General features: G+C 51.8%; 1 protein-coding gene across 1 annotated transcript in view; it reads left to right on the forward strand.

Annotated features, from left to right (window-relative positions):
* The first annotated feature begins 1,079 nt into the window (after nucleotides 1–1,079).
* The window catches only part of LOC144949014 (leucine-rich repeat and fibronectin type-III domain-containing protein 4-like), a 165,049-nt gene continuing 149,717 nt past the window's right edge, over nucleotides 1,080–16,411 (forward strand). The window contains exon 1 of the mRNA XM_078878799.1: nucleotides 1,080–1,382. The gene's annotated coding sequence lies outside the window, so the exon portion shown is untranslated. The remainder of the gene's footprint in view (nucleotides 1,383–16,411) is intronic.

Below are 16,411 nucleotides of genomic sequence, written 5' to 3' on the forward strand. Positions count from 1 at the left end.
TGTGCATGCAGCTGATATTGTCTTGTGTATATACCCAGTACGCGTTTGAAGTGGTTACACGCCTATCCTTTGCTCTATATTTTTTTACAATATCTTTTATTTTTTATTTAAACAGGTAAGCCCCAGTCAGCTGTACGGCTCTTTTTCAAAAGCAAATCACGCAAGTTTCTAGATGTGGAGGAGAACCCGGAGGGCCTCGAGAACAATGCACGCGACCACGGGGAGAGAGACACGTAACCTCGAGATATACAGCAGCAGGCGTCAGGGTCGGGATCGAACCCACGACCTCCTGTATACCAGGCGAGGTATTTCATACGTTGCCACCGTGGGACTAATGAGACCCAGATGAGTGAAACCGATCCACAGCTTGCGTACTTAAATGTTGCTGGCTCGAGTCTCGATGGCCAACAGGCGTGTAGACTGGGAAAACATTGCAAGCGGAGATACAGAACTGGAGCCGATGTATTTATTGGTATCCAACAGAATACTCCCAAGTGCTACGCGTAAGCATGTATACAAGAAAACCGCGGAAGCTCCATTGTCACCATCACCACCATTATTTTAACACACTCCTCCGGCGTATCTGACGTGCTCTTAGACATCGTCTGCCGTAATTACTGTGGCGTACGCGATGGGGCCACTTCAGCAGTCCACCTCGCCCGCTCCTTTTCGGGGTTGTGGATAAGAACTTCCGCGCATTTCTAACCTCGGAGCTGTAAGCGCATAATCCGCGGGCGTAGTGCAACTCGGGCGGCTGGAGGGAGGAGGGGGGGGTGAGATGAAAGGAAGGATGGGGAAAGGGATGGTGAGGAATGGGGAGGGATGGTGAGGGATGGAGGGCGAGTAAGGGAGAGCGAAGGAGAGTGAGGGAGGGAGAGCGAAGAGCGAGTAAGTGAGGGATGGATGGAGGATGGGAGAGGGAGTGAGGCGTAAGATGGGAAGAGAGCGAGAGGGAGAGAGTGAGGGGTAATGTGGGAGAGAGAGAGAAAGAGGTAGGAGGCGAGAGGGAGGGATGGAGGGGTAAGATGGGGAGAGGGAGGGAGTGAGGGTTAAGATGGGGAGAGGGAGGGAGTGAGGGAGTGAGAGAGAGAGAGCGTGCGAGTGAGCTGCGGGAGGGAGAGAAAGAGGGTGCTGGTGGGGCGAGAGCGAGAGAGAGAGCGAGAGAGGGCGACGAGGAAGGGGGTAGGAGGAGAGATGCTGCGAGCGCAGGGGGCGCGTGTCGTGAGTGAGCGGTACCATGCTGCTGCTGCTACTGCTGCTGCTACTGCGGCTGCTGTGGCCGTGATTAGGGACGAAGAGGGGGAAGCGAGGATGCCGGGCCCGACAGCGCTGTGACTGCACCTGTATTCCGACGGCTCCTCAACCCGTGCGCTTCCACACAGGTGAGAGTGAGTGTCCGGTGGCGTGCCGGTCTTTGTAGGTGCTGCTCGCTAACAGCACTTGGACCAACAGTCTGCTGTGCCTATACGGGGGATCTTTGCCTTTGCGTCGGTGGCGAATGTCTGAACAGGTACTGGGCCTCCCCTAGGTCGACTCAGCCTCAAATGAGTAGCTTGTGCGGTGTGTAAGTGGCCGGGCGTGGTGTTGGCCACCCACCCCCTCGTGCATCGTGCGGGACTTCATAGGTGCTACTCGCTAACAGCACTTGCCCCAACAGTCTAGGGCTATACGGGGGATTTTTGTCTTTGTATATGTGGGGGAACGGAAGTGCAGTGGTTAGCGCGCTGCGAGCCCAGAATCTTGACTTAGATTACCACCGTCATTAGCAGTGGCGACTATCGGAACGGGTCCCGGGCCACCCCTAGATCGAGTCAGCCTTTAAATAAGTGCCCGGTGGTGTGGTGCGTAAACACTCGCACTGGGGAGACAAAGGCGGCCAGGCATGGTGTTATACACCTTGCCGGTCTTCATAGGCGATCGCTAACTGCACTTGCTCCAGGCGTACGCTGAAGGATACACGTTGGGAGATCTTTGTCTTTGACGTTATATATTCAAGATGCTCACTCACAGCACAGAGTGTTGTACGTGCGCGCGTGTTGTATGTGGGTTAGTGCGTTAGTCGGGGCGGGGGGGGGGCTTAGTGCACGCATGCGTTACGACGTTTTGTGTTACGTGTTTAACTTCATGTCGGTGTTGGCGTGTCATCGGTGGTGTGTCTGGATCCGTGAGTCGTCAGCTCGCTTCTTGCGAACCCAGCCGACGACGTGAGCTCGGGTCTCGCCGTTGACAGCCCTCGTCAGTGGCGAGCGGTATTTGACCCGGCCCCGATTTCTCCCCGAGGTCAATTCGGCCTCAAATGAGTAAAGTACCGGCTGCGGTGTTTCAACGTCGGCACTACTCGGAAGACAAAGGCGTGCCGGGCGTGGTGCGATCCACCGCATTTTCCATCGCCCGCCCGTGCCGGCCTCCATAGCTGGCCCGCTAACAGTCTAGCCGTCCACGTGGATATTGCAGCGTTATGATGAATACGATGTCAGGGCAGTATGTATTTATATAGAATGCAACATGTAATTTGGTGTCGCTGTCGCGCGATCCGCCCCGTGCGAGTGACTCTTAAGCGGCGCTTTTCCTCGGCCGCATTGGCGAATTCTGCTCGCAGTGGTTGGCAATTCCACTTTGCCATGGCGGGAGCAAGTATATGCCACGGTATAAAACGGTGGAAGCGTCTGTCAGTCGGGTTGGCTGTGCGGTGTGCGTGTTTAGTGCGCAGCTGTGGGGTTCGATGTGTTTCTAACCACACATCCTGAATTCGCGAAGATCTCGGAAGCGAATCAGAGGGGTTTGCGCTTGGTTTCGTCAATTGACGGGAGACTCGCTTGGAATGCCACGGGAATTTCAGGCCGTAGGCCGCGAGGTGTCCAGGAGATGGCAGCACAGCAACGGATTGTTGAATCCATCTGTGCGGAGATGCAAGCGTGCACGCAGCGTGGTAGACTCTCTCTCTTGGTTCTGCGGTTTTTCCCTCCGCACGAAGCCAAACTTCTTAATTGATGGACGTCAGTCGGGCACTCGTGTGAAAGAGATCCTGAAGACCGAGATCCTGAGGACTCGGTGAGCCATTCCTTGGTAAATACATGGCACTTGTTACTCGCTTCATCCAGCAGCGGATAGATAATGGTAGAAGATGATCAGCAGTTATATACAGCGGTGGTACATAACTGATCGTCGTCATCATCATCATCATCCGTTACATGCTCATACAGGGAAAAACCGATCATCATCAGCCGTATACAGCACTCCTACAGATGCAGTACAGAACTGCCGAAGACGATCAGCTATTGAGAGTGTGTGTTTGTTTATCCGTAGCTACTGCAACATGCCCTTGCGTTGCTGTGCACGAAATGATCGATGGGCCCCCCGCCACAGTACGATATATATGTGCCTCGGTTAAGAGGGAGCGGGGGATGGGGGGATAAAAGACAAAGACTGTACGTATACTGTCTTGTATTGAGTCGCAATGTTCAAGGCGCGACATGCGGATGGCCTCGCGCAAGGCACTTGCAGGGCTGCGCTTTTACCTCCGAAAGGATCACAGAATGGCAGTCTCACGCACCGCATATCATTCGCATTCTGCACATTCGAGGCATGCCGACTGCAATCGGTCCGCGACGACTAAAATCTCCGCGAATGCGCCGTGCGTTGACAGACCTCGGAAGCTAAAGCGGCCTCGGGAGGTCCCGGCGGTTGGGGTGGCTTTTCGTGATGTTGTGTTTGTAAGGGCGACCCGTCCGTGCACAGCAGGTGTCGTCACCACGACGACATGCCGCCCGGCACAGCTATTCCTTGAGTGATGAAGCCGTGGGAGTTGAGCGCACGTCTACTACGTGATTTGGAGAGCGGCAGCATTGTTGCGTGGCCACGTGTGTGATGTCAGCTGCACCGGGAGGAGCGGTGGTGCTGTGAGTTTTCATAGCGCGCCACGTGAACCCCGGCGCATATGAGTTCGATTCCCGGCGAAGGTTGAACATCAGCGATATTTGTAACAGCTCCTGCCTCCCACCACCTCAGTCTCACCCAAACTGTGTCAACTCGTACTGACCAGCCAGACTGTGTGTGTGTGTGTCATAGATGAGTACATGGGTGTCAGCGTAGTCTGTCTGTGTGTGCTAGTGATGTGTGTATGCGTGTCGGACCTGTGTGTGTCGCAGATTATTGCAGGGGTATCTGTGCCAGTGATGTGTGTCTGTGTGTGCTAGTAATGTGTGTACGTGTGTGTGTTTCAACAATGAGTGTTTACCGGCGCGTGTGTGTCGCAGTCGATTATGTATGGGTGTCAGTGAAGTGTCTGTTGCCTTTGATGAGTGTGTCTATGATAAATTTGTGTGTGTGCCAGTGATGATTGTGTGTGTGTGCCAGTGTGCGTACCATGAATGTGTGCGTCAGTGATAAGCATGCGCCGCTGATGAATGCGTGCGCAATTCAGCGAAGTGCGTGTGTATGTTCGCAGTATGTGTGTTGGTGTGTCGCCGATGATTACATGGGTGTCAATGGAGAGAGTCTGTATCCACCGGTGATGTGCACATTACGCGTTAGCATCGTGCGCGCGTGTGCGTAATTGTGATGGTGTCCGTGCGTGTGTGTGGGGAGTGGCGATGCTGCGGTTAGCGCGCTGCGCTTCCAACTCCCGGCAGCCACGGCCGACGCGAGTTCGATTCCCGCTCACGGTTAACTAAATCCTCAAATAAATATCTGGTGCGGTGTAAAAAACAATAAAATCATCGCCACCAGGGAGACAAAGGCGGTCGGCCGTGGTGCTGGCTACCCAACCCTTTTCTTGTGCCGCGCCGGCCTTCATAGGTGCTCGCTAACAGCACTTGCCCCTACAGTCTGTCGAGGCTATACGGGGTATCTTTGTTTTGTCGTCAGCGAGCACTGAATAGCACTTGCCCTAACAGTCTGTTGAAGGCTATACGGGGGATCTTTGTGTCAGCAATGATTACATGGGTGTCGGTGGTGTGTGTGTTTCAGTGATGTGTGTGTAAGTGATGGGTGTGTGTGTGCATTTGTCGTCAATGATTACGTGGGTGTCGGTGGTGTGTGTGTGTGTGTTTCAGTGATGCGTGTGTGTGTGTAAGTGATGTATGTGTGTGTGTGTGCCTTTGTCGTCAATGATTATATGGATGTCCCCGATAATTATATAAGGTGTCCGCGATGTGTCCGTGTCTGTTAAGAGCGCAATCTTACACTGGGACGTTGAGATCTGCCCGTTTCACCTGCGCCTGATCGCTCCGTGTCGGCGTTTTGCCTCTAAATTTTTTTATATCGCTTCGCGCTATCAGCACCATCATAGTACCCCCCCATTAATACTGCTCCCTGAAGGTTGTGCGGTGCATCCTTTAGCACTAGCGGCCAATTAGGGCTCTCAGAGCCACGCTAAAGCAGCATCATCCTCTGCTTACAACGGCGAATCTCTCTAATGCCGTGACGTGGGGATTGAAACGCAATTTTGTTCGCGCGTGTGATGTGTGTCAGTGATATTGGTGTGTGTGTCACCGTGATGTGTGTGTCAGTGATGTGTGTGTCACAGTGATGTGTGTGTGTGTCAGTGGCGTGTGATGTGTGTCAGTGATGTGTGTGTCAGTGGTGTGTGTTTCAGTGAAGTGTGTGTGTGTCAGTGGTGTGTGTGTCAGCGATGTTGATGTGTGTGTCAGTGATGTGTGTGTCAGTGGTGTGTGTTTCAGTGATGTGTGTGTGTGTCAGTGGTGTGTGTGTGTGTCAGTGGTGTGTGTGTCAGTGATGTGTGTGTCAGTGGTGTGTGTGTGTCAGTGGTGTGTGTGTCAGTGGTGTGTGTGTGTGTCAGTGATGTGTGTGTGTGTCAGTGGTGTGTGTGTCAGTGATGTGTGTGTGTGTCAGTGGTGTGTGTGTGTCAGTGGTGTGTGTGTCAGTGATGTGTGTGTGTGTCAGTGATGTGTGTGTGTGTGTCAGTGATGTGTGTGTCAGTGATGTGTGTGTGTGTCAGTGATGTGTGTGTGTGTCAGTGATGTGTGTGTCAGTGATGTGTGTGTGTCAGTGATGTGTGTGTCAGTGATGTGTGTGTGTTTCAGTGGTGTGTGTGTCAGTGATGTGTGTGTGTGTCAGTGATGTGTGTGTCAGTGATGTGTGTGTGTGTCAGTGATGTGTGTGTCAGTGATGTGTGTGTGTGTCAGTGATGTATGTGTCAGTGATGTGTGTGTGTGTCAGTGAAGTGTGTGTCAGTGGTGTGTGTGTCAGTGATGTGTGTGTCAGTGCTGTGTGTGTCACCGTGATGTGTGTGTGTGTCAGTGATGTGTGTGTCAATGATGTGTGTCAGTGATGTGGGTGTGTGTGATGTGTGTGTCAGTGGTGAGAGTGGCAGTGGTGTGTGCGTCTGTGTCTATCTAACGTGATGTGTGTGTGTGTGCGTTCAACAGTGCCGTTCGTGTCAGCGCGCGTGTGTGCCAGTGTTGATGAATGTGTCAGCGAAGTGTCTGTACCCACGTGATGAGTGTCATTAACATGCGAGAGTGGATTGGGGGGCGGGGGGGGGTCTGAATGGGGCTATCTCTGGATGCGGTAAGCACCGTGCATTGTCTGAGAGCCACTAATGGGATCTCTCACCTCCTTTCAATTCTGCATGAACGATGCAAGTCAGCACGTAGCTATCGTGTTGGCCATTGTCTAAGCCACCTCGCGTACTGCAGTATGCATGCCCCCCCCCTCGCCCCCCCAAAATAAAACGCCTTCGACTCGTTCTGCACGCCGTGCAATGTCCCGATATGCACTCGGGGGGGGGGGGGGAGGCAATATTGGCTGAGGTTGGAGCAACGCTGCACGTTTCCTGGAGTGTGTGAACGCCTAAACGTAGAAGGTAAATACGCAGCGCTGGAATGGTTTGCTCTTACCGCTGTGCTGAAGGGATGGCCCTCCACTCGAGGGAGTTCTAGAGAGCCCCCCCCCCTCCTCCATCAGCTCCACCGCCCCTGTATATATAGTGTTTGGCCTACTCTTCCACGGTGGGCAGGCATTTTGGAAGAGGTGGGCGTACCTCACACTTTATCCCGCCACACGCGACGTTCGTCGATTCTCTGATAGTTCAGCTGTTGAACGAATCTTGATTTGAAGCTTTCGTGACTGCAGGAACCCATAGGCTTTGGTCACGTAGGTAGAACATTATAATTAAAAACAGTTTTTTTTATTTTAGCAGGTAAGGCTCACTGAGCAACACAGCTCTTTTTCAGCAGCGGCCTGCCCACGCACGATCGCTCCACAAAGTGACGTATCATGATGTGTATAGCAGCCAACTCCTCTCTAAACGCGTGATGATGATTCTAAACGTGGAGTGAAAAACCCGGAGGACTCGGAGAAAAAATCCACACGACCACGTGGAGAGAGAGAGAGACGTGAACAACTCTAAATCAATTCTAGATTTGAAGCTTTCGTGACTGCAAGGATTCATACTCTAAAGTTTTTTCGGTAAAGTCACGTAGGTAAAAAAATGAAATTAAAATTAATAAAACTAAAATAATAAAAAATAATAAAAATAATAAAAATCACGACGTTTCGGAGGCAACACAAGTCTCCGTCATCAGGTGGGACCGTCACAGCCAGATTTGCTGTATCAAGTGAGGCAGGGATTCCAAGATGCAAGTTCTTAAATACAAATTAAGGGGGAGGGGGGGGGAGCTTATCAGAATGTGGTAGCCAATGAATGTAACGTATTGGGAGGGGGGGCGGGGCTAAAAGAGAGCACGAGGTGTAGGTAGACGTGTACGTGGACGTGTTTGTGCGCAAGCCCCTGTTGGTGCACATGATGACGTATTGGAAGGGGGCGGGGTTTAAAGAGAGGACGAAAGAACCAAGAACATAGAAATACTGTTCAACAGTTGATTGCCGCGCTGGCTTCTGCTTGGCACACACAAATACTCTGCGCTCGCATGAGTATACGTGTGCATGACGCCGTTCACTCGCGTGAGCATTTATGCACGTATGTATGTGTGGCCAAGCGTGTGAGTAATTTGTAATCAGGCGTGAATGCAAGTGGGTTAGCTGGATTTAATGTGTGGGTTGTCGTGGTGTGCGGGCGTGTGTGTGGTGGGTGGGGGTGAGTAGGCACTCGGGTTGAGTTTCAGTTAAAAAAAAATGTTGTACTTGTAGGAACCTCCTGGTTACACCAGCCCACAGGGGATTATTGTGTCCGTCCGTCGTGCATACAAAAATGGGAGGGGTGGGGCTGGGTGGAGAGGGGAGGGGAGGGTGGGGAGGGGCTGGTCACCCCGTGGTGCCCTTATAAAACTCAACGTTTAACCTACTCACGCCGGCTTATACCCTCACAGTCGGCCATATTTGCGGAATACACCACGCCGCCGTTGACCCTGGCCATTGACCGAGCAACCCAACGTTCCTACCAGCTCCCTCCGCAGGAATGTGTTCTATTTTTTCAAGGACAATCCTGGATTCCTTTTGGGGATAATTTTCACGATGCACGTGTTTCGATGTAGTGATGCACCCAAGGCAGGTGAGATGGGGCAATTATCGCCCACCACCCCACCTTCCCAACTTTGCCCATCACGTTGGGAAGCTTTTAAAACCCCATTGGAGTTCACGGTAGCAACGACGATGCGGGGGTTACTTTGCGTTTTCACACTTTGAGTGTCGTGAATCAGAATCTGTATTTTTACACTGCAGGAGGAATCCGATGAGCTATGAAGCTCTTTTTCACAGATGTCCTGTCGGGGCACGGGGTAAGAACATCACAACAACAAACAACACATAAAAACACGATTGGAGTTCAGAGCACAATAAAGATAAACAAATCCCTCAAACGCGTGCAAATAAAGCTAAATCATCCCCATCCTACCAGGCAAAGCTCACTGAGGTATTAACTCATTTTTAAAAAGCGACCTGGCCACAAATAGATATCTCAACGAAGTGGATTATCATTTGGACACTCATAGTAGCCAAATGCTCTAAAAGCGTGATGTTGATTCTAAATGTGGAGAGATAAACGGAGGACTCCGAGAAAAAATCCTCACGACCACGGGGAAAGACAGAGACACGCAAACTCCAAATATGCAGCAGGTGTCAGGGTCGGGATCGGTCCCCCGACCACCTGTATACCAGGCGAGGTAGTTAACATCTCCTAGCCACCGTGATGATGATGAGAGAGAGTCACCGATAACTCCAAATATACAGCAGCAGGCGTCAGGGTCGGGATCGGCCCCCCGACCTCCTGCATACCAGCGAGGGAGTGAACATCTCCTAGCCACCGTGATGATGATGATGAGAGACACGCAAACTCCGAATATACAACAGGCGTCAGGGTAGGGATCGAACCCACGACCTCCTGTATACCAGGCGAGGTAGTTAACATCTCCTAGCCACCGTGGTGATGATGATGATGATGATGAGAGACACGCAAACTCTAAATATGCAACAGGCATCAGGGTCGGGATCGATACCCCCGTGTGTTAATTAATTTGAATAATCGAATTATTTGTATTCGTTTATTTCGGATCGTCCGCATTTGTATGTCTAGGCCTGAATTTCAGACTGTTTTAGAATTAATTAGAATATTCACCACCGCACTGGGTACACGTGCAGGCGTAAATATGTTTGTACGATTACACGGACGATGTTTGTATGCACACTGTTTATAGCACGCGTGAGTTTACGTATGTTTACCTTTGCGGCTGTACGCGTGTGTGTTGATGCACGTGAGCGGTGGTGCAGCGGTTAGCGCAACTGCGCTACGAACCCGGCGGCCCGAGTTCGATTCCCGCTCGCGGCCAACACCGGTGACGATTATCTCTGAACCGGTCCTGTGACCTCCCCTAGTTCGACTCGGCCTCAAATGAGTACCTGGATGTGGTGTGTAGTAAACATCGCCACTGGGGAGACAAAGGCGGCCCGGGCGTGATGTTCGCAACCCACTCCCTCGTGCGCAGTGCCGGCCTTCATAGGCGCTCGCTAACAGCACTTGGCCCAACAGTCTGTTCAGGCTATACGGTGGATCTTTGCCTTTTGGATGCATGTCCCTGTATAGATGCATTTAATGTGGCTGAGTTCAAGAGGCCAGTGCACCGCGCTATACGATTCAGGCTCACGGTCAAACATCACCGGAAACAACACCTTCCCTCCCCTAGGTCGACTCAGCCTTGAACGAGCAACTGCTGTGGCGTGGAAACATCGCCATTGACTTCACTCGTGTTTGTCAACAGCAGTTCTCCCCCCACAATAGTCTGTGTGAAGCAGAGGTCGCAACCGGGTACCCGATACCCGTACCCTACCCGATACCCGGCTACCCGTACCCGGCCAGGTACGGGTACGGGTACCCGTTTGCGACCCTGGTGCGGCCGGGTACGGGTACGGGTAGGCCGTGAGTCACTGATGAGTAACTGTTTGTCACTCATTTCGGGTAGGGTACGGGTAGGGAACGGGTACCCGTACCCGGCCGGGTACCCATTTGCGACCCTGGTGCGGCCGGGTACGGGTACGGGTAAGGAATCAAAACCCGTTTGCGACCTCTGGTGTGAAGTGATATTCGGCCTTGCCTCTGAGTGTGCATGTTGTGCCCTCCACATACCCATGGACACACGGGCTCAATGGAATCCCGTGTGTGCATGTGCTGTGCATGACCACAAATTTTTGTCTCCAAGGTGTTCTAACCTTTTTCAAAGACCCAGGGATTCCATCTAAGAGAGGGGGGGGGGCGGCATGCGAGTGCATAACATTTTGAAATGTCGCCGTGCTTTACACGCGCTTAATGCAGAGGGAACTTAAACAGAGTGTGTACACAGAGCACCTTTTGCAAACTATTTTTTTTTGTCTTTAGCATCGTGGTTGCTAAGCGCTGGTATTAAAGGGCCCCAAATTTCCAAGCGGCTAGCAAGCACACACTACGTACGGAGTGAAAGAAGTTTAACGTACATAATATTGAGGGTATACTTCTCTTCAATGCCCTGGATGAGAGTAAGTCCACTTCTTGAATTGAACAAAGTTATAATAAGGACTTGAAGAAATAGACTCGGAGAGGGAATTTCAATGGGGAGCAGCACGAGAGAAGAAGCGGAAGGAGAAGCAGTGTGACCTGCAGTGTGGTGAGTGTGTGGGTGAGTGTGTGGGTGAGTGTGTGGTGAGTGTGTGGTGAGTGTGTGGTGAGTGTGTGGTGAGTGTGGTGAGTGTGTGGTGAGTGTGTGGTGAGTGTGTGGTAAGTGTGGTGAGTGTGTGGTGAGTGTGGGTGAGTGTGTGGTGAGTGTGGTGAATGTGTGGGTGAATGTGTGGGTGAGTGTGTGGTGAGTGTGTGGGTGAGTGTGGGTGAGTGAGTTGCTGAGTGTGTTGTGACCTGCAGTGTGGTGAGTGTGTGGTGAGTGTGTGGTGAGTGTGTGGTGAGTGTGTGGGTGAGTGTGTGGTGAGTGTGTGGTGAGTGTGTGGTGAGTGTGTGGTGAATGTGTGGGTGAGTGTGGGTGAGTGAGTTGCTGAGTGTGTTGTGACCTGCAGTGTGGTGAGTGTGTGGTGAGTGTGTGGTGAGTGTGTGGTGAATGTGTGCTGAGTGTGTGGTGAGTGTGTGGTGAGTGTGTGGTGAGTGTGGGTGAGTGTGGTGAGTGTGTGGTGAGTGTGTGGTGAGTGTGTGGTGAGTGTGTGGGTGAGTGTGTGGTGAGTGTGTGGTGAGTGTGTGGTGAGTGTGTGGTGAGTGTGGTGAGTGTGTGGTGAGTGTGTGGTGAGTGTGTGGTGAGTGTGGTGAGTGTGTGGTGAGTGTGGGTGAGTGTGTGGTGAGTGTGGTGAATGTGTGGGTGAATGTGTGGGTGAGTGTGTGGTGAGTGTGTGGGTGAGTGTGGGTGAGTGAGTTGCTGAGTGTGTTGTGACCTGCAGTGTGGTGAGTGTGTGGTGAGTGTGTGGTGAGTGTGTGGTGAGTGTGTGGGTGAGTGTGTGGTGAGTGTGTGGTGAGTGTGTGGTGAGTGTGTGGTGAATGTGTGGGTGAGTGTGGGTGAGTGAGTTGCTGAGTGTGTTGTGACCTGCAGTGTGGTGAGTGTGTGGTGAGTGTGTGGTGAGTGTGTGGTGAATGTGTGCTGAGTGTGTGGTGAGTGTGTGGTGAGTGTGTGGTGAGTGTGGGTGAGTGTGGTGAGTGTGTGGTGAGTGTGTGGTGAGTGTGTGGTGAGTGTGTGGGTGAGTGTGTGGTGAGTGTGTGGTGAGTGTGTGGTGAGTGTGGGTGAGTGTGTGGTGAGTGTGTGGTGAGTGTGGGTGAGTGTGTGGGTGAGTGTGTGGTGAGTGTGTGGTGAGTGTGTGGTGAGTGTGGGTGAGTGTGTGGGTGAGTGTGGGTGAGTGTGTGGTGAGTGTGTGGTGAGTGTGGGTGAGTGTGTGGGTGAGTGTGGGTGAGTGTGTGGTGAGTGTGTGGTGAGTGTGTGGTGAATGTGTGGGTGAGTGTGTGGTGAGTGTGTGGGTGAGTGTGTGGGTGAGTGTGTGGGTGAGTGTGTGGTGAGTGTGTGGTGAGTGTGTGGTGAGTGTGGTGAGTGTGTGGGTGAGTGTGGGTGAGTGAGTTGCTGAGTGTGTTGTGACCTGCAGTGTGGTGAGTGTGTGGTGAGTGTGTGGTGAGTGTGTGGTGAATGTGTGGGTGAGTGTGTGGTGAGTGTGTGGTGAGTGTGGGTGAGTGTGGTGAATGTGTGGGTGAGTGTGTGGTGAGTGTGTGGTGAGTGTGTGGTGAGTGTGGGTGAGTGTGGTGAGTGTGTGGGTGAGTGTGGGTGAGTGAGTTGCTGAGTGTGTTGTGACCTGCAGTGTGGTGAGTGTGTGGTGAGTGTGGGTGAGTGTATGGTGAGTGTGTGGTGAGTGTGTGGTGAGTGTGGGTGAGTGTGGTGAGTGTGTGGGTGAGTGTGGGTGAGTGAGTTGTTGAGTGTGTTGTGACCTGCAGTGTGGTGAGTGTGTGGTGAGTGTGTGGTGAGTGTGTGGTGAGTGTGTTGCTGAGTGTGTTGTGACCTGCAGTGTGGTGAGTGTGTGGTTGAGTGTGGGTGAGTGATTGAGTGGCTGAGTGTGGTGTGACCTGCAGTGTGGTGAGTATGTGGGTGAGTATGGGTGAGTGTGGGTGAGTGATTGAGTGGCTGAGTGTGTTGTTGTGACCTGCAGTGTGGTGAGTGTGTGGGTGAGTGTGGTGAGTGTGTGGGTGAGTGTGGGTGAGTGTGGTGAGTGTGTGGGTGAGTGTGGGTGAGTGATTGAGTGGCTGAGTGAGTGTGTTGCTTTGACCTGCAGTGTGGTGAGTGTGTGGGGGAGTGTGGTGAGTGTGTGGGTGAGTATGGGTGAGTGTGGTGAGTGTGTGGGTGAGTGTGGGTGAGTGATTGAGTGGCTGAGTGAGTGTGTTGCTGTGACCTGCACAGTGGTGGTTGAACACAACAGTATGCATGATGAAACAAAACTATCAGCGTCTGGATGTATCAAGGTGGCAGGGTCTCTATGTTTTAAATCACAGTTCCTGAGCACAGTCCCACCCAAAGTGCCCCCAAAAACGCCAAGCAAACCAGCAAACAGACAGCGGCAAGAGAAATCGACGAGTCGAGTTTACGAGAACGGCCAACATCGATTAGTAAGTAGCTGTAGACGAGTGATAAGCAGATGACCGACCATCGCCCGGTGAGCGAGTGTCTGCCGGTTAATCGGTGAGTCGCCAGAGCATCGGTCAATCCTGACTGCTTTTGCGTTAAAGTCAATCAAGGCGGCACCGGAGATGAAGACGACAAAGACCCCCCCCCCTCGTATAGCCTGTAACACGAGGGGGCTGGGTGGCCAACACCACGCCTGGCCGCCTTTGTCTCCCCCAGTGGCCATGCTTACTGCACAACCGCTGAGTCGAGCTGTACAACACCTGCAGCAGTGGACGTGCGGTGCCATTTGGGGATGGGGCCAGTGTTGTATCGTCTGCAATCGCGGGATCCGGTAGGTGGGGGGGGGTTGGTCAGTGATGAGTTTTTTTTGTAGTCCCCGTAGTTCATCGAAAGGGGCTCGAAGTTGGCCACAGGCCCATTCGTCGTGCGTGCTTCGTCCGCCTTGGTAAGAGCGATGCATTTGTATGATGTGCGGTCGAGGGTTTTTTTTGTACGTGTGACACGATTGCTGCTGGCTCATATGCGAAGATAATAGCTGAACGACGCTACGGGGTAATTCCCCCCATTCGTGCAATATTCTTCGATTTAAAGCTTCTTTCGTGACTGCAGGGATTCATCTTCTTGGTTCTTTCGGTAAAGTCACGTAGAAGGGAAATAATAAAATAATAATAATAAAAATAAAACATAATAAAATAATTCTCACGACGTGAAGAACAGGTCTGTCGGAAAGACAGCGTCTGAATCAGATGCTGTCTTTCCGACCTGTTCTTCACCTGAGGACGGCTGCTTGCGTTGTGGCCGAAACGTCGTGATAATTATTTTATTATGTTTCATTTTTATTATTTTATTATTTCCCTTCTACGTGACTTTACCGAAAGAACCAAGAAGAGGAGTATTGCATTCGTAGAGGCGGCCGTTTTGACCGATATATCGTTGCATCCTTTATTCTTTGCACGAACAGGAATTGAATGTTATTACCGCGCAGCAATATGCGGCCAAATAATAATACAATTTATAACGAGCGCAATGTTGCTGACGGAAGAGGCAATTCTGAGGTGCGTAGCCGAGCTCAGTGTCACGTGACCCTGAGCCTCACGCGATCTCATCGGAAATGTGTGCATGTTGAACTTCTTTTGCACCGTACGTAGCCAACCGTGCTAGTCAGAGGGGTGGATATTGGTAAGCTGATAAGGTTGGAGCCTGGTAAGAAATTAGATGGGGCATTGCCTGGATATACCATGTACAGCATTGCTGCGCTGCACTGTGACCAAGAGAATGTAGTACAGAAATGGATTCTTGAATCTATCTGTGCGGAGTTGTGAGTGTTATCCCCCCCCCACTCGGTAATGTATGAATTTTCTCTGGCTTCCTTGTGTTTTTTTTCTTCCAACATTGATCCAAAAACTCTCATTTAATGGAATTGGCCAAACACCTTCACGCAGGACCCTCCTGAAAGAGTCATGAGGCTCGGTGATGCTCCTCCGGATATATACCATAATCTCTCAAAGCATTATACAAATATAAATTTTGACACAACTGCAAAAGTAAGCAGAGGTTGTGAAATGGGCACTGGATGATGCTGGGATTGAGGCATGAAAGTTGGATCCCTTCATCCGGCAGTGGTCTCTCCACTGCTGGATGAAGGCCTTCCCAGGCCGTCACCATTTCTGGTGATCACGCAATGTAACGATCCACTCGGCACCTGCGCACGAGCTGATTTTTGTCGCTCCATCTCCTCGGTGGTCGATGCCTCTTGGACGTGGTTCTGCTCCGTCGTTGTTCTTCACAACTGACCGAATCTGTCTCTTCCGGCGATGGTGTCCTCTTACTATTCTTCACAGTTTGAATGATGTCGTTATCCTGTCTGTGATCGCTAATCCTGAACCACATCGAGCTGAATACTCTTTTTGTGTGTTGTTTCTACTGAATGCTGCCTAGAATCCCAAGATAACGTCCGGGAGCCAATCGCTTCATGCACATACGTCGGCAAGTCCAAAACACGGAGACATTTTGAGAAAAAAAAAGAACCCCATTTTCATCGTCAACCACAGAGTGACCGGATAGGCATTTCCAAAATATCAGCATTTAACCGTGTTCCTGATGGGTTCGCGCCAGAAATTTTTATAGCTTTGGAGTTTCTGATTTGGAAATATCCAGCAATATATGAATGAGATACACACCACATTTCAGCGATCTGCTGGTCACATGTGGTAGGGGTAGAGTGTGGGTAGGCCCACCTCTATCTACCAAGACATCTGGTCAGCGTGGAAGAGTAGGCCAAATGCTCTCTAGACCTCCGTCTAGTAGAGGCCCTTCCGCCAGCAATGGCACGAGCATTTGCAGGGTTACATACAACTCCACTGCTTCAGAAGCGAGGGCGAACTTTGGGCCGACGTTGGGACGACGGTTCCACAACATACCAACGTTGGGCCAACGTTGGTATGTTTCCTCACTTTCGTAAGCCGTGACCGATTCTGAAAACGCTTAACCGGTTTACCGGCTATTGTATAACAACCCTTAAATGTTGAATGAGAGTAGAGTCAGCCTGCAGTGCGAAGGGACTAGTGGCCACGGGAGGTAATGACAGGAGAGTCAGCCTGCAGTGCGAGTGGACTAGTGGCCACGGGAGTCAGCCGATAGTGCGAATGGACTAGTGGCCACGGGAGTCAGCCGACAGTGCGAATGGACTAGTGGCCACGGGAGGTAATGACAGGAGAGTCAGCCTGCAGTGCGAATGGACTAGTGGCCACGGGAGTCAGCCTACAGTGCGAATGGACTAGTGGCCACGGGAGGTAATGACAGGAGAATCAACTTGCAGTGCGAAGGGACTAGTGGCCACGGGAGGTAATGACAGGAGAGTCAGCCTG

The sequence above is a fragment of the Lampetra fluviatilis genome, chromosome 52, assembly GCF_964198595.1.
Source record: "Lampetra fluviatilis chromosome 52, kcLamFluv1.1, whole genome shotgun sequence".
Taxonomy (NCBI): domain Eukaryota; kingdom Metazoa; phylum Chordata; class Hyperoartia; order Petromyzontiformes; family Petromyzontidae; genus Lampetra; species Lampetra fluviatilis.